Raw genomic sequence first — 24,424 nt, 5'->3', positions numbered from 1 at the left:
TCAGCAATCAAGATAGCAGACTGTTGATTTCTCCAGAAAAATTGCTAGATAACCTGATTTACTGTAAAGCACTTTATTTTCTTTATTTAGGTAAGCTAAAATGCACATCTTTCCATTATCACTTGAAGAGATGTGTTGACCTTAATGAATCTATAAATCTATTAAATATGTGATGTTTCTATCGCAAGTAATGTCTAGCATGGAGAGGTAGGATTCAAGTATTGCCCTTGGAGCAATATTCAGAAGTTAATCTCAAAATACCAGTACTAATGATGTACTCAAATGTTTTTGTAATTCCAGATAATTTGTGTGTGTAACAAGACACTTTGGGTTATACTCAAAGATAGCAGGAATAAGAAGTTAATAATAAAAAGACAAGCTTCAGCCATCTGTCGAGTGGGTTATTTTAACTCTGTTTTTCCCAGCTGGTTTATTTTTATTGAAGCCACTTGCTTGTTGGTTGATCTCATCAACAAGGCATTTTTGCCCGCAGATCTGCCGCTCACTGGATATTTTCTTTTGGTTCGCGAACCATTCTCCGTAAAATCAAGAGACTGCTGTGCATGAAAATCCTCAGGAGATTACCAATTTCTGAGATACTTAAAACACCCCATTTGGCACCAACAATCATTCCCTGGTCAAGGCCACTTAACTCACATTTCTTCGCCATTCTGAAGTTTGAACCAAACAACAACTTAACCTCTTGACCATATCTGCCTGCTTTTATGCATTGAGTTGCTGCCGCATGATAAGCTGATTAGAGATTTGCATTAACAGGCAAGTGTTAATAAAGTGGCCACTGAGTGTATATCTTACCTATGACCATCCACCATCCTCTAGTGGTTCCAAAGTTGATATGCACTAGTAGTAGTTTAGAATATAGAATGTGGAACACTGCAGCACAGTATGGGCTCCAGCCCACGATGTGACGCTGACTTACCTATATAAACCTACTCAGTGATCAATTTAACCCTTCCCTCTTACACAGCCTATAAGCCTGCCCCCACCCACATTGTTTGCACTTTAAAATACAGACATGCAGTACTTACAATGCAAGCCTATAATGGAACACACACAAAACGCCGGAGCAACTCAGCAAGTCAATCAGCATCTATGGAGGGTAAAAAACAGTCGACATTTGGGGTCAAGGCCCTTCATTGGCCCAAAATGTCATCTGTTTATTTCCCTCCATAGATGCTCCCTGACTATTCCAGCATCTTGTGTGTGTTGGTCCAATTTTCCAGCATCTGTAAAAACTCTTGTGATTATGCATACGAAGGAAAGTTTATGTAATTCTGTTCACCACATTTATAATTGAACTTACCGTACATTGTGTATGTTGGTTGTCCATCATATCCAACCATGACAGGACCTTTGCAGACAGTTATTAGAGTGAAAAAGCTGGAGCACTTTCTCAGCTTTGGAAGTCCAGGTCTATTGATATGAGTATCCATCACAAACAGGGTCTTCTCTGGTTGATGATGACTTCTTCTGTGCCTTGTCATGCCTTTTGACCTCCACGAAGCATTGCAGAACCACCTTCATGGTCATTGGATCTCACAGCTTGTCTCATTCTCGCAGTCTGCACGCACGCTAAGCCAGGTATGTCCCTATCTCTCCAGGGTATGAAGTTTGCCGGCTACCCGCACCACGTTTAGCCTGCTTGTTGAAAAGATGTCATGGGGTGTGGGTGCTGTTGCATGAAAACAGCTCCTCGAAGCCACAGATACGAGCTGATTATCCAGCAGGACCCGAAGGTGAGTCTGCTGTCCCAGAATGGGCAAAATAAGCCCCTGCACTAGAGGGGCTAACCCTCACTGGACACTCCATACACCCCTGCTGTATGGTGTAATGATATTAAATTAACAGGGAATCCTCTTGTTTGTACACTTCTTACACCATTAGACAGGCTTCTCCACAAATCTTCGGTTAATATTCTGGGTATCTTGCAAATTCGACTGGGCAGTGCAGTGAATTAGCTGCTTCACAGTGCCAGAGACCTAGGTTCAATCCCAGCCTCTGACGTCGTCTGTGTGCAGTTTGCTCCTTCTCCCCGTGACTGCGTGGGTGCTTCAATTTCCTCCCACATGCCAAAGGCACAGAATGGTAGGTTAACTGACTGCTCTGAATTACTGCTTGTATGAGAGGTAGAAGCTGGAAGGAGTTGATAAGAAGGAGGGGAGAATAAACAGGTAAGGTTCATGTAAATGGGAGCTCGATGATCAACATGGACTCTATGGTCTGATGGGTCTGTTTTAGTGCTGGATGGTTTAAAGCTAGTTATAGATTGAAGATCATTTGGCCCATCACTTTCTTCATTACTAGCTTCCTGGAAGATCTACCTGGAGGCAAGGTCTACTTTTCCCCAAATCTTCAATTATTTTGTGTACTTCATTTTTAAAATCTTCTCCTGAGCCTCCTTTTAATCATATATTCCATACCCTAAAAATCCCAAATAAACAAAATGTTCTCCCAATCTAGCAATTCCAAAAAGTTTGATATTTGTCACATGTACAGCAAAGCATCGAAACATAAAGTGAAATGTGTCGTTCTGCATCAAAAACCTACAGAGTCTCAGGAAAGCACTGGGGGCAGCCTGCAAGTGCCGCTATGTTTCCAGCGCTAACATAGCATGCCCACAATTCACTAACCCTAACTCAAACACCTTTAGAATGTGGGAGGAAACCAGAACACCCAGAGGAAACACATGCAGTCACAGTGAGAACTATAAGCTTCTTACAGACAGCAGCAGAATTGAACAAGGGTCGTTGGTGCTTTAACGTGTTATGCTAGCCGCTACAATACTGTGTTGCTCTCTATTTAGCAGTATAATAACATCTAAAAACAGAATAATAAATGTCTTTGTTGTGGTCAAGTATTAGAGTTTTGAAAATTTGACTTCACTTGGCTGATCAGTTCTGTATCATGACTTGTGACAAATCCTATCATACTGCAGGTTCGAGGCCTGGAGTTCAGCAGAATGTAGACAGTAAAGGAGCAGATGGCATGAAGAACTGCATGGACAGTATAATTTACAGATGCAAGATAGAGGCTAATCCAGCTCTTTTTATTCCCAATGCCCTGAAGCAGTCTGAGAACTCAAACAAATTAGAGTCTAGCTATCCCAGACTGAACAAGTTGAGGCCTGTACTGTGTTACATGAAACTTTCATCAAAGAAATACTAATCAGAGGTTTAGTTTCAATCCAGCATAGTGAGACAGAAAGTGGAACACAGAACGGTACAGGAAGGACAGGAACTGACCCTTCAGCCCAGAACATCTGTATGGAACATAAACTAAATCTTTTCTGGATGCACATTCTCCATATCCCTCCATTTCTTGCTGCCTGTCTAACTATCAGTCTAAAAAATGTCTGCCTTATACTTCTGTCTAAAAACCTTTTTAACACCACTATTCCAGGCATCTCACCCCAGACATCCAACACTCTCTGTGGAAAAGTTGTCCCTCGCACCTTCCTTAGATAGATAGTTACTTTATTGATCCCATAAGAAATTAGTGTTACAGTAGTATTACAAGTGCACAGGTAGACAAATATACAAATATCAGAGAAGAAGTAAGAAAGAATAAAAAAAGTTACTTCAACCAGTCTAACAGGAGGGGTCATCACTTTCCTGGCTTTCGGTTGACTCATTAGAAAGTCTAGTGACCGAGGGTAAGAATGACCTCATATAGCACTCTTTGGAGCAGCATAGTTGTCTCAATCTATTACTAAGAGTGTTCCTCTGTTCAGCCAAGGTGGCGTGCAAAGGGTGAGAAACATTGTCCAGAATTGTTAGGATTTTCCGTAAAGTCCTTTGTTCCACCACAGCCTCCAGTGTGTCCAGTCTGATTCCAATAACAAAGCCAGCCTTTCTAATCAGTTTATTGAAATTGTTGGCATCACCCGTGTTGATGCTGTTGCCTCATCACACCACCACATAGAAGATTGTACTGGTGACAACAGACTGGTAGAACATGTGATGGAGAGGCCTGCATACTCTAAAGGACCTCAATCTCCTCAGGAAGTAGAGGCAACTCTGGCCCTTCTTGTACACAGCCTCTGTGTTGGTGCTCCACTCAAGTCTGTCATCCAAGTGCACTTCCAGGTACTTGTAGGTCCTCACCACATCTGCATCCTCACCATCAATAGCAACAGGACTTCCCCCTTTCACTTTAAACACATTTCTACCCTGGAAATACAGAACAACATCTGACTTCACGGTTTATGTAAACATCTCAGAATTTTACAAACTTCTATTAATATTATTCTCTGACACTCCAGAAAAAAACAAACCAGCCTGTCCTTAAAGCTGGTCTCCTCTGAACCAGGTAGTAACTCTTTCTATTCTTCCTGTAATTAAGCCACCGGAATTGCACTCAATAATATATACCTGCATCCAGGAAATTCTTTTAGAGGATAAGATCCTTGACTCACTTTTCCCTTCCCGGCTGCTCAGCATTCTGTGCCACACATTTCACAGGGTTTACACTCCAGAAAGAAACAAGGAATAAACTCAGAAGGGGAACTCTTAAGACCCAAATGTACAAAAAAACAAACATAATTTTACAATAAATTAAAGTAAGAGAGGATCGAACATTAAGAGTGGAATCATGCTGACTTATGTTATAGCTGGAGAGAACAAATCAAATAATTCAGGTGGAATTTCTTAACTTTTTGTTTTGCTAAGTGTGCTAATGGTCATTGCATCTTGAGTACCATGTTTCATGGAGCTCACTTGGAGCACTCTTAGTCACCCTCTTACAGAAAAGGTGTGGTTAAACTGGAAAGGGTGCAGAAAAGGTTTACACGGATGTTGCTAGGACGAGAAGGCATGAGTCATAGGGAAAGGTTTTAATCCTTGGAATGTCAGAAAATGAGGGGCGACCTTATGGAAGTGTTTAAAATCATGAGGGGCACAGGTAAGGTGGATGGTAACGATCTTTTCCCCAGAGCAGGGGAGTTCAAAACCAGGTGCATAATATGTTGAAGCTAAGAGGGAAGAGGTTTAAAAGGGACCAGAGAGGCAACTTTTTCTTACAGAGCGTGGAGAGTAGATAGAACGAGCTGCCAGAGGAAGTGGTTGAGGCAGGTACAATTTTAAGAAGCACTGGGGTAGATACAGTACATGTAGGGGTGGGGCTTGGAGGGATGGGAGCTGAAAGCAGAAAATTGGATCTAACTAGATGGGCACCGTGGTCAGAGTCAGGAGTTTATCATCTCCGACATAAACTGCTCGCAACTCCAAGAGCAGACTCACAAATGCCTTATAAAGCCTTAACATTACATCCTTGTTTTTAGTTCTAGTCCTCTCAAAATGATTTTTAACTAATGACATTTCGTCCTTACCGCCAACTCAACCTGCAAGTTAACATTTAGGGAATCCTGCACTAGAACTCCAAGCCCCTTTGCACTTAAAATTTCTGAATTCATTCCCCATTTAGATAATAGTCAATGGCTTTATCCTTCTACCAAATACTGCACACATCCCTACACTGTATTCCATCTGCAACTTCTCTGCCCTTTCTCCAAATCTGTCCAAGTCCTTCTGCAAACTCCCTGCTTAGGTTAGGAAACTCTTCCACAAACTTCATTTGCTTGGTCTAAGGAATCTTGGATTTGAAATTCTCCATTGATCATCCATGCTAAATGTAGGCTTCAACAGGATTATGCTTTGCAAAAGTAATTCAGCATTATCACATAACATAATAAGCGCAATAGTCATGGGCCAGCATTCATCAACTTGCACCCTTCTGCCTTTATCTAATGTTTTTAGCACTTGCCGTTTTTTTGTGTGTTTTATTTTGCTATGTTCCGTTCACCATGGTAACGTAATGGGAGTCGGTGCATGCAGGGAGAAATGAGGGAATGGTTTCCTAGATCATCTGTGGGAGAAATATGAATTGAATTCAGAGCTCCAACTAACGAAAGAGAAATCAGAGAGTGTGTCAGTATGCAATAGCTTGGAGGCAGAGGACACTAAGGAAGATACAATCTGGAACAACAGACAATCTGCTAGAAGAATCAGAACCAGATTTATGATCACTAACTACACTCACTGGCCACTTTACAAGATACAACTGCTGGTAAATCCAAATATCTAATTAGTCAATCGTGTGGCTGCAACTTGATGCATAAAAGCATGCAGACGTGGTCAAGAGTTTCCAGTGTTGTTCAGACCAAACATCAGAATGGGGAAGAAAGGTGATCCAAGTGATTGTCAGTGCCAGACGGGGTGGTTTCAGCAACTCCAACGCTGCTGATCTCTCGGGATTTTCATGCACAACAGAATCAGAGTTCAGAATCTGAATCAGGTTTATTATCGCCTGCATGTGTTGTGAAAGTCTCTAGAGATTACAGAGAATAGTGAAAAGAAAATCCTGTGAGCACTAGCTGTGTGGGCAACGCCTGGTTAATGAGAGAGGTCAGAGGAGAATGGCCAGACTGGTTCAAGCTGACAGGAAGGCGATGGTAACTCAAATAACTATGTGTTAGAATAGTGACATGCGGTAGAGCATATCTGGATGCACAACACTTCAAACCTCGATGTAAATGGGTTACAACAGCGGAAGACCACAGGCATACAATCAGAGACCGCTTTATTAGGTACAGGAGGTAGTTAATAATGTAACCACTGAGTGTATATTGTGTGAAATTTGATGTTTTGCAGCAGAGGTACAGAACGAAGGCAAAATGTTTGTGGGTGGCACAGTGGCATAGAGGTTACAGTGTCAGCGATGCAGGTCGAATTCCTGCCGATGTTTGCAAGGAGCTTGTACAGTACATTCCCTCTCTGACCGGGTGGGTTTCCTTTGGGCGGTCTGGTTTACTCCCACATTCCAAAATTGTACGGGTTAGCGTTACTAAGTTAAGGGCACGCTTTGTTGGCACCAGAAGCTTGGCAACACTTACCCCTGTGCATATCCTCGGAGTGTGCTGGTCGTTGATGCAAACAACACATTTCACTGTATGGTGCGATGTTTCGATGTACACATGACACTTAAGTCTAATCCGTATGCTGTTCCATTGGTTACTATCATTGTCTGGAGAGAATCAGCAATGTTGTAGGTCCTACCTCCCTCCTTTATCCCTACGCTTTACAGCTGGACAACTCTGGTTCCCTGTTCATGCCCCTTATCCAAAGGTTAAGTGTTCTGGAGTATTTAATTCCCGATCCTCCCTGCACTCTAACTGTGTCTCTCTAACAGCCGTTAGCATCTTCTCATGGATTTATCTGATATTTATTTATTAAGATACAGCGTGGAACAGGCCCATCCCACCCCCTCGAACCACGCCACCAAACAAGCCCTGATTTAACCCTAGCCTAACCATGGGACAATTTACATAGACCAACTAACTTACTAACAGGTATGACTTTGGACCGGGGGAGGAAACCGGAGTACGTGGAGGAAAGACACACATTCCACGGGAAGAACATACAAAGTCCTCACAGAGGACGCCAGGATCAAATTCCGATCTCCGGCGCCCCGAGCTGTAATAGCGCCGCGCTAATCGCTATGTTACCATGGCGCCGGTATCTGTGCTTTGACTTCATCTGCTTGTTACAAATATTATGTGCATTCAGATAAAGAACATTCAAATCTGTCCTTAATAAATAAGATGCACTAGCGTAGGCAGCTAAATTACTGGACTAGTGACCTTGGGGACTGCTCTATTGATCCAGAGGCAGGAATTCAAATCCCTGCAGAGTGGTTGGGAGATTTAAATTCAAGTAATTGGATAAATTTTGAATGTGAAAGCCAGTATCAGGAACAGAACCACAAAATTACTGAAATATTGTTAAAGCTAGGCTGGTTTATTGCTGTCCGAAGGGGAGAAATTCGAGTATTTTTACTCAGAGTGGCCCATCCCGGAGATATAGAGAAGTAGCAGGTTCTTCAGCCCATTGAGTCCATGCTAACCATCCACCACTCATTTACTCTAATCCAACATTAAACCAATGTTTATTTTAATTTCTCCCTAAACTCCTACCAACATTCCCTAGATTCTACAAATGTTCCCATACCAGAGGTAATTTACAGTGGGAGATTAACCTGACAATTGAGCATATTTGGGATATAGGAGGGAACTGGAACACCTGGGAAAGCCCGTGTCATGAAAGTTGTTGCTTTACAACAGTAGTACAGTGCAATACATTCAAATTTTCTTTAAGTTACAACAAAGAAAAAATAATAAATAGATTGATAGATAAATGCTGCAAAAAGAGAGCAAAGAGACAACACAAGGGATTCTGCAGATATTGGAAATCCAGAGTACCATGCACAAAATGCTGGAAGAACTCAATAGGTCAGGCAGCGTCTACGGAAAGGAAAGTCAATGTTTCTATCCAAGACCCTTCATCAGGACTCAGATACTGCTTGACCTGCTGAATTCATCCAACAGTTTCTGTGTGTTACACAAAATAGTGGAATAGTGTCAGTGATTTGATGGACCATTCAAAAACTTGATGGTGGAAGGATTGAAGCTGTTCCTGTATTGTTGACTGTGGGCCTTCAGGCTCCTGTACCTCCTACCTGATGGCAGTAATGAGAAGTGTTCTGGGTGATGGGCTCCTTAATAATGGATCTCGCTTTCATGAGGCACCACCTTTTGAAGAAGTCCTCATAGAGGTGAGGTGATGCTCATGATGGAGCTGGTAAATATACAACATTCTGTTTCAGCTCAAATGCAGTTAGCTGGTTTTTCACAGCTGCTCAACTGAACTGAAAATAAGATTAGATTATGAACATTTGCACAGCTTTTTATACTCTGGGTCCCCAGATTGATGACGCAGAGACACTTTTGGAGGACTCCTCCTGGATTAAAGGATTAGCTTTATTTGTCATGCGCAGATCAGAACATCAAAACAGACACTGAAATGTGTCCTTTGCCTTGAAGACCAGCACAGTTCGAGGATGTGCTGAGGGAATCCCACAAGTGTCCACCATGCTTCTGGCACCAACGTAGCACGCCCAGAATTTACTGACACTAGCCCGTGCATCTTTGGAATTTGGAAGGTAACAGGAGCACGCAGAGGAATGCAATGTATAAGGTCCTTACTGACAGTGGGATGAATTGAAGCCCAATCAGTGATCACTGGCACTGTAAAGTGATTTCATTAACAACTGTGCCTTTTGCAGATTAGACTTTATCTGAGCAGTTTCAGTGTTGAGCCTGTCATGATTACCCTGTCAATGGGACTGGCCCTTTAAGAAGTGTCAGCAAGATTGTTAAACTAAACGCCAAATTAAACTAAACTCCTTCTGCCAGCTCGTGATCCTTTCTTTCCCTCTATGACAGGAAGCAGCCAGAGTATCTTGACAGAACATGACATGCCAGGCAACATTATTGCAAATAGATGCATGAAATGATAATCGTTAATAAATTCCCAAGGACATAATTGATGCATCTCTCCAGCCAAGGAGCATCAAAGAAAGCGCCTGAAAAATAAATTTGCAAGCGCCCAAGTTCGCACGGGTTGTACACATGAGCGCTGATGTGCCCTGAATTCGACGTGTCACGTGTAATATTCATGTCAGCACAGCTAATGAATGCACTGGCAGTCTGCACAACAGATTTCTAAAGTCCCGCCGCTTGCTCTCTTACAGCAAAGGTCATTAAATTCTGCAGTCAGAGAAAGTTGCGGGAATGTGAGTCCAAGTCAAAAATTGATGTGAGCACAAAACGGAGAGGAAGGCAGTGAAATACTGCCTCTGAAGCAGCACCTAGATTAAAGCTATGATTCTGCCTTATTGCACCATTTATTAGAGTGGTCTTTAAATCCAGATGCAGCGCTTAAACCTTATTCCTTCTCCTAAAAATAAATATTTCAACTGAACGTCTGCAGAGCTATTTTTAAATGGATGATTTACTGAAAAGGCTGAGATGGGCACTGGGAGGTCTGAGAGGTGTGCCTGGCCTTTGCAAATATGTTGGTTTCCATTCTGCTCAGCGTTATGCAACTGGTTATATCTACCGCTTTATAAGTGTGGTTTAATTCAGGTTTCCTCTGTTGTTCCTGCTAAAGTCCACCGCTCTCTCTGAAAGAACATGCAAGGGCTGCAGTCGCAATGCACAGCCTGTCACCCTGTGGGCTAAGCCGAAACAAAAATGTTCCGCATTGTGAACGGCTGCGTGTTTGTCTTGGAGAACTTCCACTCCTGGTATATCTGAAGTAATTTGTTTACCATCAAGTGATCAAAATCTTTGCTCCAGCCTCTGGTTGCCATTTCTTGCTAATGTGATTTATTATTAGTTGGAGCAATTAGTCTCAAAGACCACTGCATGATTGTGGAGATGATCAAAACCCTGAGCTCCCAGCAGAGATCTGACCATATGATACAGGAGCAGATTTAGGCCATTCAGCCCATTGTCTCTGTTCTGCCATTTTGTTTTCTCCCTCAATTCCACTATCTTGCCCCATAACCTTTGACACCCTTAACATTCAAGAACCTATCAACCTCTGCTTAAAATAAAGTATACCCAATATTTTGCTTCCACAGCCATATGTGGCAGTGAATTCCACAGATTTACCATCCTCGGGCTAAAGAAATTCCTCTTCATCTCTGTTATAAAGTAATGTTCATCTTTTCGGAATCCATGCCGTCTGGTCCTATATTCTTTTACTATGAAAACATTCTCTACACACCCACACTTTACCTAGGCCTTTCAATATTTGGTAAGTTTCAAAGAGACTCTCTTATTTTTCTAAACTCCAGCAAGTACAGGCCCAGAGCCATGAAACACTCCTCAAACAGTACATTAGCACTATCATTCTCATGACTGTCCTCTGGATCTTCTCCAATACCAGCACTCATACCCTCTCAGAAATGGGGTTTAAAAATTCGTCACAATACTCCAAGTGTGGTCTGACCAATGCCTCAGCATTACATCCTTGTGTTTATTTTCGAAATGAATGCCAATTTTGCATTTGCCTTCCTTACCACTGGCTCAACCCGCCAAGGACTCCCAAGATCCTTTGCACCTCTGATTCATGGTTGAAGGCTCTGCCCATTTATGCCGATCAACGCAGTGATTGTGGTCAAAGAATTGGCATTTAAAAGACAAGGCAAAAAATATATACCTTTACAAGCTTTGCAGTGTCTCTCATAGGCTAGAGATGCTCTAGAGTGATGTAAACAAGTTTTGGTATTATTCTGCAAATGTTTGAACTTCAGGGTGGCAAATAGATTGTTCAATGCAATCCTACTTCCATTACCATCACTGAAATGCTTCCAAATATCAGTTGACTTTTGTAATTTCTTTTTCAAATTGTTAATTCGGAGGGGAAAATGTCGCCTTATAATTAATGTGTTTTCATTTTGCCCTAATTAGCCACTGTGTGCTTGGATAATTGGATAACATATCTTCAACTAATTAATCACAGCAGCTGAAAATAAGACAAAGCCTTTTCTCGGGAAATTTAAAAGGAATATGTTGCTTAACGATTGCAAATGGTGATTTATTTTTGCACTTGTCTGAGAAAGAGTATATAGCAAATTTAATATGTACTACTAAAAATATTTCCTAAAGTGATTAACACATGGACTGTTAACATATGCAATTGACAGAGAGAGAAATCAAATGGGATGGACAAATTAATTAAGCCGGCAAAGAACAAAAAAAAAATTAAAGTAACTAAATTTGCAATTTTTCTTGTTTCACCCTCACTTTATACTGTTGCTGATTTAAGTTACTAAAATAGTGGCAGAAAATAGATGAACAGGGAAGTGAACACAGTACTGTAATGGTCAGTGTAATGCTATTACAGTGCCAGTGACCTGGGTTCAATTCCTGCCGCTGGCTGTAAGGAGCTCGTACGTTCCCCACATGAGCGCGTGGGTTTCCTCCAGCTGCTCCGGTTTCCTCCCACATTCCAAAGACGTATGGGTTGGTAGGTTAATTGGTCACATGGGTATAATTGGGCAGCACAGGCTCATGGGACCTGTTACAGTGCTGTATCTCTCCATAAATAAAAAACACAGTGCAGAAAATGCACTCACAATTACGTCTTCTCTCTATTCCGAATCACAAATACACAGGAATAATAACCTTTACCTCCAGGGCATATACATTTAAATAAAATCTATTCCTGAAATGTAAAATGACAGCTGAATGATTGTTCATTTAATTTGATCTGGAGTTCCACTGTGCTCAATTCATTAAATAATTTGAGAAGGGCAATTTTGATAATTCAAAGTCCAGTAGCTGATTGGTAAAATGTAATTGAACAGAACAGAACAGCAGTGATGGAATCAAAAGAGGTTTTGTAAAATAGTGCATTATGAAAGGAAATGATTTTCCCCCCATTTTGTTTAACAATAAGAAAATGGGCTACAGAATAAATAGGCAATAATTTAAGTATGAGAAAAGCAGGTACTTGATTTAATGGTACAGCCTCAGGATAGCATGGGAATATTTTCATGCACAACGGAGAAGATCTTTATTCTTCTGTAGACAGTTCTGTGGGTCCTGCAATAATCGTGTGTGTGTGTGTGTGTGTGTGTGTGTGTGTGTGCATAAGTCATGGTCATAAAGCATTACAGCACAGAAACAGGACCTTCAGCCCATCTAGTCTGTGCTGACCTGTTTTTCTGCCTAGGTTCTATGCACACCTGGACCATTATATCCCTCTCATCCTTGTACCTATCCGAACTTCCCTTAATCAGTATATGAGAAGGTCCATGTGTGCAACTGAGTGTGTGTGTGTGTGTGTGTGTGTGTGTGTGTGTGTGTGTGTGTGTGTGTGTGTGTGTGTGTGTGTGTGTGTGTGAGACAAGAGACTATACATCTTCCAGAGAATTTGCACTTGTAATCGAAGCTGACTCTCAGCCACTCTGACTTAAAGTGAGGGATGATCAGTACAGAAACAAGCCCATAGGCTCAATTCAGTCATACCACCCGAGATTTCTATCTGAGGTAGTCCTATTTACCTGCATTTTGCCTATACAGTATCTCTTTAAACTTTTCCCATTCATGTACCTGTCCAAATGCCTTCAAACATTGTAAATTAAACATCCTCTACTGTTACCTCTGGCAGCTCACTCCAATATCTATGTGAAAAATTTTCCCCTTAGGAACCCTTTAAATCTTTCCCATCTCACCTTAAATCCATACCCTCTCAGTTTAGACTCACCTATCCTGGAAATACACTGTGACGATCTACCTTTATCTATGCACCTCCTGATGTTATATACACACCTTGGCAGTAAAATAGAATATTTTTGTGCTAATTGTGTTCTTTCTTATAAAAATTGTGTATAATTTATATCTTTTATGATTGTAACGCCAACAAAATTAATCTAATTAAAAGAAAAGCCCAGAGCTGGGAGATAACTCGTGTACCTTTATTTTTTCACTTTAGCAAGGCGCACACGTATGACATGGTGGCGTGATAACGTGTGCCACTTATGTACTTTCGCATATAACCATAAGAGCATATGACATAGGAACAGAATAAGGCCATTTAGCCCATCGAGTCTGCTCTACCCTTTCATCATGGCTGATATAATTTTCCTTTGTCCTAATTTCCTACCTTCCCCCATGCCTCTTCATGCCCTGAACAATCAAGAATCTATCAACCTCTGCATTAAATATATACAAAGACTTGGTCTCCAAAGCTTCCTGTGGCAAAGAATTCCACAGATTTGTTACTCTCTGGCAAAGAAATTCCTCCTCATTTCTATTCTAAAAGGACATCCCTCTATTCTGAGGCTGTGTCCTGCAGTCTTAGACTCTCCCACCATAGTAAACACCCTCTCTACATCCACTCTATCAAGACCTATCACCATTCAGTAGGTCTCAATGAGGTCACCCCTCATTCCTCTGAATTCTAGTGAATACAGGCCCAGAGCCATCAGACCCTCTTCATATGGAATCAATCTCGTGAACCTCTGTTGGACCATCTCCCATTTCAACAATTCTTTAGGGGTCCAAAACTGCTCAAAATACTCCAAGTGAGGCTCACCAGTGCTTTATAAAGTCTCAGTATTACATCCTTGCTTTTGTATTCTAGTCCTCTTGAAATGAATGCTAACATTGCTTTTGCCTTCCTTACCACTGACTCAACCTTTAGGGAATCCTGTGCAAGGACTCGCAAGTCCCATTGCACCTCAGTTTTTCGTATTTTTTCTTCACTTAAAAAATAGTCAACACTTTCATTTTTTCTACCAAAGTGCATGAACATACAATTCTCAACACTGTATTCCATCTGCCATTTCTTTGCCCATTCTCCTAATCTGTCTAAATCCTTCTGTAGCTTCTCTGCTTCCTGAAAACTATTTGACCCTCCACCTATCTTCATATTGTCTACCAACTTTGCAACAAAACTATCAATTCCATCATGCAGATCATTGATATATAACATAAATAGAATCAATCCCAACCTGGACTTCTGTGGAACACCACTAGTCACCGGTAGCCAACCAGAGAAAGCTCCGTTTATTCCCACTCTTTGCCTCCAGCCAATCAGCCACTGCTTTATCCATGCTGGAATCTTTCCTGTAATACCATGGGCTTGTAGCTTGTTAAGCAGCCTCCTGTGTGGTACCTTGTCAAAGGCCTTCTGAAATTCCAAGTAGACATCAACCTATTCTCCTTTTTCTATTCTGCTTGTTATTTCTTCAAAGAACTCCAACAGATTTGTCAGGTAAGATTTTCCCTTGAGGAAACCATGCCGACTTCAAACTATTTTATCATGTGTCTCCAAGTACCCTGAAACCACATCCTTAACAATCGACTCCAACATCTTCCCAACCACTGAGGTCGGACTAACTGGCCTATAATTTCCTTTCTTCTGACTCCCGCCCTTCTGAAGAACTTGTAATTAATTACTTAACAGACTGCTTAATCAAACAATCGATTTACAATATTTCTGAAATGTTAAGTACACAATGCTCCTCTCTGCTTAGCTATAGCAACCAACTCAATACAGAATGCATCTCAATGTATACACATGTATAATCATATATACATATAGTATGCTATATAATACAGCTACTATATACAGACCACACAGCATAGTAAATATTAAATTGTCCTATTCAGGCTTAAAGACTTAATCAGTGTGGAGGCTTTCTTACACGTGGGATAACGTCTTTCCTGACAAGGGGAATCACTCTGCTTGGCAGGCGAGACTTGTGGCTGTGAAACAACCTCAGGTTCTGGGGCCTCTTCCATGGTGGTTGAAGGAGTTGACTCTGGGACCGCAGGAAGTGGTTCTGACAGCTCTGAATACCTTTTTTCTGAACATGTGGGTCATAACATGTGAGCACAGTGTCTGATGCCACCATTTCCTTTACCATTTGGAAGGTCACCTCACACTGCTTTGTCAATTTCTTCCCAATCTGTGCTACTGAATTCAAGTGGTGGAACACACAGCAGCCAGGTTTGGCAGATTCAGTAATTGATAAACCCTAAAAAGAGTCACAACTATCATACGTTCTTTGACCTTGGAGCATCCACCTCTTCTTGGATTTTCTCAGCACACTCCTGTAATTCTTGTGCATCGATCATGTGACCACAGTAAGTGATGCTTGGTTTAAATAACTCACACTTGCTGTGTTGTGTTCTGAGCCCATAATCTTCCACTCTTTTGTCACGCTGTCTTGACATTTTGAAAATGTTCCTTGTCATCCTGCTAACAATGATTTCATCCAAGTAACATTCAGTGCCTGGGCAGCCTTGCAGCACCTGGTCAATAGCTTTTTGCCGGAGTGTGGGTGGAGACGCAACTCCAACAATAAGCCTATTATAGTGATAAAGTCTTTTGTGGGTGTTTATGGTAAGAACCACTTTGGACTCTTCTTCTATCTCCATTGTAGGTGGGCCTCATCTAAATCCACATTGCTGAAGTGTTTCTCTCCAGAAAGGTTGGCAAGGATAACCACTATCCTGGGCAGAGGCTATTGATCTACTTTCAGTACTGGGTTGATGGTGACCTTAAAATCACCACAAATCCCATCAGACCTCTTCTTCTTGGCTACTGGGAGCACTGGAATTGCTCAAGAGCTCTACTCAATCTTGGAAAGAATCTCTTCAGCCTCCATGTAATCTAGCTCACCGGCTACTTTATCACGGATGGAATAAGGAATTGGACAGACTTTGCAAAACTTGGGTGTGGCAGTTTCATTTAACATGATTTTACCTTTGGTACGTTTTAGTTTTCCAGTGTCATCCTTGAACATGGCTGTGGTATCATCCAGTATCTTCTACCAGTAAGATGGTGGTTCGCTCAAACGCAGCGTCATCTACAGGGTCAAGTAGAGGTGTTATTGTCTTTTATAAACATAATTTTTATGATCACCAGACTCTTCTGGACATTAAAAATGGTTTAAGGATAAAGGGGAAGCCTCTTAGGACCAAGATGAGGAAAAATTTCTTCACACAGAGAGTGGTGAATCTGTGGAATTCTTTGCCACAGGAAACGGCTGAGGCCGGTTCATTGGCTATATTTAAGAGGAAGTTAGATATGGCCCTTGTGGCTAAAGGGATCAAGGGGTATGGAGAGAAAGCAGGTACAGGGTTCCGAGTTGGATGATCAGCCATGATCATACTGAATGACGGTGCAGGCTCGAAGGGCCGAATGGCCTACTCCTGCACCATTGTTTCTATGAACTTGAAGTACTGCAGGTCTACCCCCATCGGTGAGTTTCTCGTTGGCAGAGGAGCTGGATTTGGTGTGCATTACAGAGGAATCGGAGGAGCTGGTGCGCAACGATGGTGTGCAGACTAACAGCGAGGGATTACCTTTGTCACTTCTTTTGGCATCACAAGACCTTGTTGGACATTGTTAATGTAGAATGCTGCAAGTCCTAGTCAAACTTTATTGCTGGGTGTCAGGGACAGACAGCAGGAGAGCTGCATGGCCATGATCGTAGCAAGAACTAGGCTTTACGCCGCGGTGTCACCTGTGCACAGTCGCCTTGGGAGAGGCTTCGGAGTCAGTGCTGCAACCAAGTGTTCGCTTGGAGGAAGATAAGACTCTTGGACGACACGTATTTTTTGTGTGACTGCATTTTACTGCTAACTTATACCTGCTTGCTATCTTATATGTGCTATATGTGCCTTGTGTTGTGTGTGACTGTTGGTCTTATGTTTTGCACCTTAGCGTCAGAGTAACACTGTTTTGTTTGTCTGTTTTCATGGGTGTTTATGTATGGTTGAATGCTAATTAAACTTGAGCTTGAACGTTCTTACTTCACCTTCAATTAACTTTATTGCAGAAAATGTGGCAAGAAAATGGTGGATAGGTCTCCAATCAAATTGCAGTTGTCTCAGCCACTCAGGTCCTCATGACGCCGGCCCTTCTGGTTTTACCTCCTGCAAGTCCAGTCTGGGTTGTTGATTGTTGCATCTCAGTGTTACCAATGTCATTCCCACAGGAGTTATATTTTCTCCAGTATCAGTTCTTAACTGGATACCTGCAGGCTTCAGCCCAGTATCTTTGAAATGCCATACAAACTCGTTTTGTGGAACGCTGAAACAGCCGAGCCAGTATTCAATTCCATTTTAATTAATTTGTGTTCACTTCTGGCATAAGCCGCATTGCTTGTATCATGTTTGTTTTCACATTGTAAATCCCAAGGCTATCAGTCCTGCGTCACTCTCACCGTTATCAGATTTATCATCCGTGGCATGCAAATTACTGCTCTTTTTGAAAGGGCAACTTGACTTTTTATCTTTTTCTCCTCTCCGTGCAGTCTACTTATTTTTGTCTGCCTGACAAGCTCTTTGTTCCCATCTTTCTTTGTTGCATTTTCTGCAGGTTTCATCTTTAAACCTACATCGGTCTGATGTATGTCAGCCCCTGCCACAACGGCAACACAATTTGTTTGGCCAGGCTAAGTTCTGCTGAGGTGTTGCAATTTTGTTCACACCTCACTTTCATTTGCATTCTATCAGCTGTTTCCATTGACACAATGATTTCAACTTCTCTTTTAAATGTTTGTTGTGCTTCAGTTAAGAGCCATTTTTGAATGCTTTCTTGTAAGATTCCACAGACTAAATGGTCTCTCATAATTAAGCTCATTAGCAAACTGATAATGTTCAGACAATCTCTTCAATTCAGCCACATCAGCTGAAATTGGCTCCCATTGTTTTGGATTCCATTTATGAAACTTAAAGTGTTCTTCAATCAACAATGATTTTGGTTCTAAATGTGCCTATATTACTCTCACAATATCAACAAGGCTCATTTTGGCTAGTTTGTTTGGAGCAGTTAAACCTCTAAGCAAACTGTATATCTTTAAACCCAATGCGCTCAGCAAAACTGGTACTCACTTCTCATTGGCTATTTCATTTGCTTCAAAATAATGCTCAATTTATTCCATATACAGCAGCCAGTTATCTTATATGCAATTGAATACATCTATTTTTCTGATGCAGCCAGCCACTTCCACCTTTTTTAAATTTATGATTATTAACATCAGTACTCACTGCTTATGAACCCATGAATTTGTCTGTTTTCTGCCTTTTATTTAACTCGTCCATGTTTTCTCTCCCTCCTAAAGAAACACATGATTTTTTTTTAAACTTGAATGTCTCTCTGTGCTTTTTTTTTAGCTTAGCCGCCTTGCTGCACTTCAAGGTAGGTAATTGTCTGGGTTTGTTTTTAAAATACCTTGTCACCACTGTTATTTTTTGTAACTTCAAAACGTTAAACTAATTCAAAGAAAAACCAGGGAGATAACAGGTGTAGGTTCACTTTTTACTGTAATGAGGCATTGCATGTATGATCTGGTAGCGTGATAATGTGTGCCATTTATGTTCTTTTACATATAACTCATAATTAATTATTTAAATTAACAAGAATGCTTAATCAACCAATATATTTACAATATTACTCAAATATTACTGAAACATTAAATACACAGCCATATCTAACCTATGTTTTCCTGTGAATGCTGCTTGTATGATTCTGTGCATACATATGTGTTTGCAATTGACAGTAATCTTGAGTTTATAAAGTCCCTGTCTGAGCAAATTATCCTGATAATTCAGTCCCTCCAGATCTAGTTATATTCTTGTGAATCCTTTAGAACACCGAACATAGAACAATACAGCTCTGTACAGGCTCTTTGAGTCTAGACTGACATCTGCATCATTTATTATTATATTGTAATTTGTCCTCTATGGTGCCTATTGTCTTGTTTTTTGATTATTGTACTGCCCTGCACTGTTTTGTGCACTTTATGTAGTCCTGTGCAGATCTGTAATCTAGTGCAGTTTTTATGTTGTTTTACGTAGTCTAGTGTAGCCTTGTGCTGTCTCATATAGTCTAGCGTAGTTTTGTGTTGTTTCATGTAGCACCAGGGTCCTGAAGGAACGTTGTTTCATTTTTACTGTGTACTGTACCAGCAGCCTATGGTCAAAATGACAATAAGCTTGACCTGTCTTGACTTGACTTGACACATAATGTGGTGACCTTTTAACCTACTCCACGATCAATCTAACCCTTCCCTCCTACACAGCTCTCCATTTTTCTTTCATCCATGTGCCTATCTAAGTCTCTTAAGTGCCCCTAATGTATCTGCCTCCACCACCTTTCAGCATGTTTTATGCACTATCACCCTCTGTGTAAAAATCCTACCTCTGACATCCCCCCTATGCTTTCTTCAATCACCTTAATATCATGCCCTCTCAGATCAGTAATTTCAGCCATGGAAAAAAGTCTCTGTCCACTCTTAATGCTGCTTATCATATTGTACACCTCTATTAAGTCACCTCTCATCCTCTCATTGTCAGCATCCCTTCCAGCTTAATGTCATTGCTTCTAAAGTTGGGCAACCAGAACTGTACAGAATGCTCCAAGTGCAGTCTCTCCGTAGTGGAGGTCCCTTTATGCTAGAGACCTCTGAGGATCTATCTGGGGCACAATACATTGGTGCAATTACAAATATTACCATCAGCTATGTTTCATTATGAGTTTGAGTAGATTTGGTTCGTTGCCATAGACTAGCAAATTTCTGTGGCTGTACTATGGAGTGCATTCTGACAGGTTGATATCACTGTCTGGTATGGAGTTGACAAAGCACAGGAATGGAAAAAGCTGCAGAAGGTTGTAGAGTCATTCATGTTAGGCACTAGCCTCCCCTCCACTGATGACATCTTCAAAAGAGTATGCTCAAGAAAGTGGCATTCACCATGAATGACCCTGACCGTTCAGGGCATGACTTCTTCTCATAGCTACAATCAGGAAGGAGGTACAGGAGACTGAAGGCACGCACTCAATGTTTTATGAACAATTTCTTTCACTCCGCAATCAGATTTTTGAATGGACCATGAACCCGTGAACATTACCTCACTTCTTACTTTCTTTTTGCACCACTTCTTCATTTTTATATATTTGGATAGGGGAATCAAGGGATATGGGGACAAGGCAGGGACTGGGTATTGATAGTGAATGATCAGCCATGATCTCAGAATGGCAGTGCAGACTCGAGGGGCCGAATGGTCTACTTCTGCGCCAATTGTCTATTGTCTATTTCTTGTTGCAACTTTTTAGATACTACACTATGCTGTTCCCACAAAACAACATCTCACTGATAAGAAATATGATTCTGATTCTAATTCTGAATGGATTTTACAGGAGGTTGTAACTTTGTGTCAGCAGTCGAAAGCTCCTATCTCTCAGTCACGTTGGCCATTTCTCTCACTCTCTTCTGCTGTTTGTTTCAGATAGACAGTAAGGTGTAAGATCATAATGGCATAGTTTGTGAGCTCAAGAGTCCATTTTATTGGATAAGAAAACCATTCATAGTTTAACAATAGCTGAGTAGAGGTTGTCCTTGAGACTAATTGTATATGCTTTCAAGTTTTTATGTCAAAGATCAAGGATCAACCTTATTCACCTTATACATTTATATTCATTAGGAATTTGCTGTGGTATGTTGGCACAACATTTAAAAAAACATTCAACCAATATAACAAATAAAGGAAGAAGTGTGGAAATGGAATAACTGTGCAAAAACACATAAATACCAACATGCGTTTACAATGTAAACAGCAACATAAAAAGTGAAGTGTTTACAGTGCAGTGATCGAAGTGATAAGTAGAGAAGGGGGCAATGTTCCCTCTAGTTTGTAATGACCAGTGTGCACAAAAATCTTGTGCTGTGCAGTTTTTTGCCCAGTGACAGCAACATGTACACACTGAATAACTCCTTCAATAAAAACAGTATGAATAACCAGTTCTGGATTCGGCAGACAAACTCCACATTATCGACACCATCCGCAACTGAATCCCTAAAAGGAAAAATGATTGTGTACCATCGTCAAGCATACTTAACATGCCAGCAAGGTAGAGGGTGACAACCTTTTGTGCACAGTTTAAATTCCTTTGTGTGCTAGTAGCAAAAGATGTGTGCACGCACACATGCACACATCTCTGAGGGAACATTGCAGGGAGCTAACTAGAACGGTTGATCAGATTAACTGCCTGGAGGAAGAAACTTTTGAGATGGTATGAAGTTTTTGTTTCAATAGCAATATATCTATGCCGAATGGAACGAGGAAGAAGAGAGAATGTCTGGCGTGGGTGGGGTCTTTGATGACGCCGGTTGCTTTACTGAGGCAGTGAGAAGTGTATGCAGGGAAACCGGTTTCCATGATGTGCCGAGCTGTGTCCACAACTCTCTGCAGTTTCTTGAGGTCACGGGCAAAGCAGTTATCATACCAAGCTGTGATACATCCAAGTCAAGTTGCTATTTGCTTGTATGTTGTTTATGTTTTAAGATTTTAATGTTGGAGATCCAGCTGATTTTCCACTTTTGCACACAGAACAAGATTGCAGTGAGAAAAAGGCATAGTGGTACAGAAATAGAGAGCCTCAGTGCAACGAAATTGCACAGTTCAATAGGGAAGCCATTACTGATTAGTTGTTTTTAAGTTCTGGCATTCTACCTTTGTGCAGAAACCCTGAATGTTTACAACAGTAAATTCTAGCTGTATCACAAGGAACTGTTTGCACTTCTGTGGAAGATTTCAGACACTAATTTTGTCAGTTTAGATTCTAAAGTCACTAAGTTAGTGGCTCAAATCTTCACATAAATTTTGAATCTATTTCTGCTCTGGAACAAATTTCTCATGAAACATTGAAAGTGAACTGATCAGGGTAAGTATAGAAGCTATAGCTACAGAAATGTGGAGAAGAAATTGCTGACAAGTTCAACCTTCAGCTGCCACTGGGGTGTCTCTCATATTAAAACGATAAAAAATTGACTCATTAATATTTAAAATTAGAAACAAATATTAACACTTAAAGAAATTTAACCAAACAAATGAATACACTAATTATGGTGCTAATAGAAGTGTAATCAATCTTAAAATATATGTCCACAGGTGTGTGTGTGTGTGTGTGTATAAACATTTTTGTTTGTGCTGGTGTTGATTGTTTGTGGAGGGTGTGATTTATGGTATGGGTGTATCCTGATGAACAGTCTTGGTCCAAAAAGTTGACTGTTTATTCCTCTCCATAGACGCTACCTCACCTTCTGAGTTCCTCCAGCATTTTGCATGTTGCTTTGTATGGGTATATTCATGTTTGTGTGCGTGCAGGTGTGCAGGTGTGTGTGTGTGTTGAGCTGTCTGTGCTGATATCTGTGGGGTGTGCTGGTTAGGGTAAAAAGGCAGAGAAACAGAGGGAGAGATATGGAGAGAAAGAGAAAAAGAAACAGAGAGAGAGAGAGAGAGAGAAGCATTTCAGATGTCAACAAAAAATGCCGGTGCCAATCCTCGGAAGAGCTAGGAAGAATAAAATCTCATGGAAAAGCTGATTCAAAAGAGTTTCTCGGTTAGTGAATCATTTATGGGTGCCCATAATTTATATTCCAGCAGCTGTAAATTAAACTAAAGCAGATGTGTCAAGTGTTTGGGAAAATGACTGATGTAAACGGAATATTTTGAAACCATCAATCCTTTTCGATTTTGACAGAATTGGGACAATTTCTCAATGTGCTGATAGTGGGCAGCAGAAATTAGGTTATGACCTCGTCTTTTAGCTTGCAAAACTTTCTTTTTAGATGGCCTATATTAAATTATTTATTGAGCAGGAAACCTGCCTTATTGTCAAGTTTCGAAGAGACTTAGTTAGCAATAGCAACGAGTATTTGTACAACCCAGACAATACTATGTTGCACAAAGGAAATGGTTGTGGGGTGTGGAACATCTATCTGAGCTCTCAAAAAAACAGGAATTACTCAAAAAAAAAGCAATAATATAGTGTGAAATTCTGAAAGAAAAAACAAATTTCTTCAGAAAAAAAAATTCAACCATTGGGCAAGGTTATGCAAAAACAATGTGGATAAAACCAAGCTCAGCCACTTTGTGGAGTGAGAGCGCGCGACTGGATTGACAGGGGATTAAACCAGATTAAAGCGGCGAGGCCCAACAGCGGAAAACAAATCAGTGTTCAGCGCTGATACTTTGTGCCAGCTAAGATCTCCCACCTGAGCTCGTCCCGTCTGCCCACATTTCACCCTTCTCACTACTACCATCCGATGGAGGGGTGCAGGAGTCTTGGGGTGCACACCCTCAGGTTCAGGAGCGGTTGTTGCAGATGGAATATCGTGTCAGACCATAAGTGTACAGTCATCCACTTTGATAAAAGGCTACTTTTTGAATGGGAAGAAAATTCAAAAATCAGAGGTGCAATGAGACTCTGCAGGATTCTCTGAAGGTTAACTTGAAGGCTGAGTCGTTGGTAAGAAAGGCAAATGCAGTGTTAACATTCGTTTCAAGTAACTAGAATGTAAAAGCAAAGATGTAATGCTGCGGCATTAAAAGGCATTGTTCAGACCATACTTGGATTATTGTGAGTAACTTTGGGCCCCTTATCTAAGAAAGGGTGTGCTGTCATTGAAGATGGCCCAGAAGAGTTTCACGATAATGATTCTGGGAATGAAATGGTTGATGAATCTGGAGCATTTGTTGTCCCTGTGCCTGTACTCACTGTGGTTTAGAAGAATGAGAGGATGTCATTAAAAATTATCAAATATTGAAAAGCCTAAATAAGGTGAACAAGGAGAGCATGTTTCCAATGGGGGGAGTCTAGGATCAGAGGGGAATCAGAGTAGGGGATCATCCCTTAGAGCAGAGAGATGGAAGAATTTCTTTAGCCAGAGGGTGGTGAATATGTGGAATTCATTGTCTCAGGTGCCTGTGGAGGCCAAGTCATTTAGAACATTTAAAGCAGGTTGAGAGGTTATTGATTAGTAAGGACATCAAAGATTATAGAAAGAAGAGAGGAGAATGGGGTTGAGAGGGATAAAAAATCAGCCATAATGGATTGGAAGAGCAGACTCAATGGGCCAAATTGCTTAATTCTCCTCTTGTGTCTTATTGGTCTCATTCTTCTAAATTCCACTGGCATCAAATAGTCCTCACGTGTTCATCCTTTCATCTCTGTGATAATTGCTGTAGACATCTTCT

This window comes from Hypanus sabinus, chromosome 13 (assembly GCF_030144855.1).
Source record: "Hypanus sabinus isolate sHypSab1 chromosome 13, sHypSab1.hap1, whole genome shotgun sequence".
Taxonomy (NCBI): domain Eukaryota; kingdom Metazoa; phylum Chordata; class Chondrichthyes; order Myliobatiformes; family Dasyatidae; genus Hypanus; species Hypanus sabinus.
Note: the sequence above shows the minus strand (reverse complement) of the source record.